Source organism: Lissotriton vulgaris, chromosome 2_1 (genome assembly GCF_964263255.1).
Source record: "Lissotriton vulgaris chromosome 2_1, aLisVul1.2, whole genome shotgun sequence".
Taxonomy (NCBI): Eukaryota; Metazoa; Chordata; class Amphibia; order Caudata; family Salamandridae; genus Lissotriton; species Lissotriton vulgaris.
In genome coordinates, this window is record NC_141687.1 from 1239128501 (window position 1) to 1239130699 (window position 2199).

The 2199-nt window shown below is 44.6% G+C and overlaps 1 long non-coding RNA gene across 1 annotated transcript; it reads left to right on the plus strand.

Annotated features, from left to right (window-relative positions):
* Nucleotides 1-370: 370 nt before the first annotated feature.
* LOC147732431 (uncharacterized) lies at nucleotides 371-1294 on the plus strand. The gene has a single exon (XR_015308466.1). It is a non-coding gene; the product is annotated as an uncharacterized LOC147732431 (long non-coding RNA).
* The last annotated feature ends 905 nt before the right edge of the window (nucleotides 1295-2199 follow it).

Sequence of the window (2199 nt, forward strand, 5' to 3'; positions counted from 1 at the left end):
AAGACTTTTTGATTAGAGCACTGGGTTCCTTTCAGGGTTGGCTTTTCTTTCTTGTGTGGGATGGGGGGTAGGGGATTGAAACTTCCGAGCTGGAATGTGAATGGGCTGGGGGATAGGATAAAACGTGGGGTGGTACTGCAGCAGTTAAAACGTCATTCCCCTGATGTGGTCCTACTACAGGAAACTCACTTGATAGGAAATACATGCTATGCTATGAATAGGAAGGGGTATCATTTGGCCACTCATGCAGGGTTTTCCTCAGGTTCCCGAGAGGTGGGTATTCTTATTAAGAACTCTTTCCCGTTGATTCATGTAGTTTGGTTGCGTCTCTTGGTTGCAGTTAGTTTCACTGCCGCGTTTCGACCTCCAGACTCCGAAAGCCATTACAGCCGCCTGCAAACATGCCCAAGAGAAAGGCTGCCTCTGAAGGTGAAGCCAAGGATGTGCCCAAGAGGAGGTCGGCCAGGTTGTCAGCTAAACTTGCTCCACCTAAGCCAGAACCAAAGGCCAAACAACCAGCGGCAAAGAAGTCAGCAAACGATAAAAAGGACGACAAGAAACCAGCAAAAGGAAAAAAGGGAGCCAAGGGCAAGGATGAAAATAAGCAAGATGATGCCAAGGAAAAAAACCACTCTAAAAACGACGCCAGCAGCTGAAGCATCTGACGAAAAAGAATCCAAGTCCGAGTAATATTAGCTCTGTCCTCTATTTCCATCATTCGGTCTCCATACCTCCATGCTGTATTGTTAACAGTGAGGAATATTTTTATCAACTATTTTATAAACGCAGGTTTTTTTAGCATGAATTTAATTGTGGAACATCTTCATCTCGGTTACTTGGGAAATAAATCTACGACGCAATGATCATTGTTTTAAAGAATTTGTGATTGTTCTAGTTTGTATGGTACTTGGAAAGAATAAGTGGTGGTAGTTTTTGACTTCAGTCAATGTGTCCCTTTTTGTGTAAGTCATGCTTATGGACTTGGGATCATGATTTTACCCTGTATATGTTTTATGGTTTCTTAAAGTGGGGAGGTCTCAAAAGAAAATAACTGTCAAACATTCCAGTGATTCTGTGGGTTGTTTTTATAAGAAGGTAAAATATTTTCATGAAATCCTAAGAGCTGGAAATTTGTTTCCCAAATGTTTATTATTTTGCCGCCTACTTAGAAAAAAAAGTGAATCATGTTTTTAAATTAAGTACAAACATTTGTTTTAAATAAGCAGACTGGTTGCACCTACTCACTGTTGAGAATTTTGCTGGACATACCTTAATAAAAAAGACTCCTCAAAAAAAAAGAGAACTCTTTCCCGTTGGAGGTGGATGCAACGGTTCTCGATGATAGAGGGCGCTATGTCGTCCTTACTGGTCGTTGGGAGGGTAGGACCCTGTCACTGGTATCCGTATATGTCCCTCCCGGTCTGCAGTCCACTACCTTCGCCGATCTGGGGCGGGTTCTCCAGGCTCTCCCCGTTGGGTCATTGATAATGGGTGGTGATTTTAATGCGGTTGTGTCTGGTATTTTTGATAGACATCCACCTAGAGTCCTTAAGGGGGCGCAAAACTGGCTTTGTGGTCTCATCGGTACCTTAGGCCTTGTAGACTGCTGGAGACTGTTGCATCCCACTCAGCGGCAATACACGTTCCGCTCCGGTGCCCATGGTAGCCTTTCGAGGATTGATTACGTACTGGTGCCTGCTGCACAGAAATGAAATGAAATGAAAATGTACTTGGTATAGCGCATGGCTACCCTAAGGCATCCCAGTGCTTTGACCCAGGTAACATCACCATCACTCATCGGAAAAGAAAGGTTTTTAGTTGTTTCCGGAACATGAGATGGTTCAGTAGGCGTCGGATGCTCTCAGGAAGATTATTCCAGAAATTTGCCGCTTGCAAAGAAAACCGCCGACCCCCCATACGGGATCTTTTGATCCTAGGGACTGTCAGAAGATTGAGTTCACTAGACCTAAGGGTTCTGGAGGGTTGGTATGGACAGAAGAGAGGGTAAAGAATATCTGGACCGTTGTTTGTGATGGATTTGTGGACCATACACATGGCCTTGAAACCTATCCTCTCCTGAATCGGTAGCCAGTGAAGAGCACACAGAGCAGGCTTAGCCGAGCTGTGTCTAGGGACTTTGACCAGAAGTCGAGCAGCGCAGTTCTGGACTGACTGCAGAATTTTGATAGTGCCTATCGG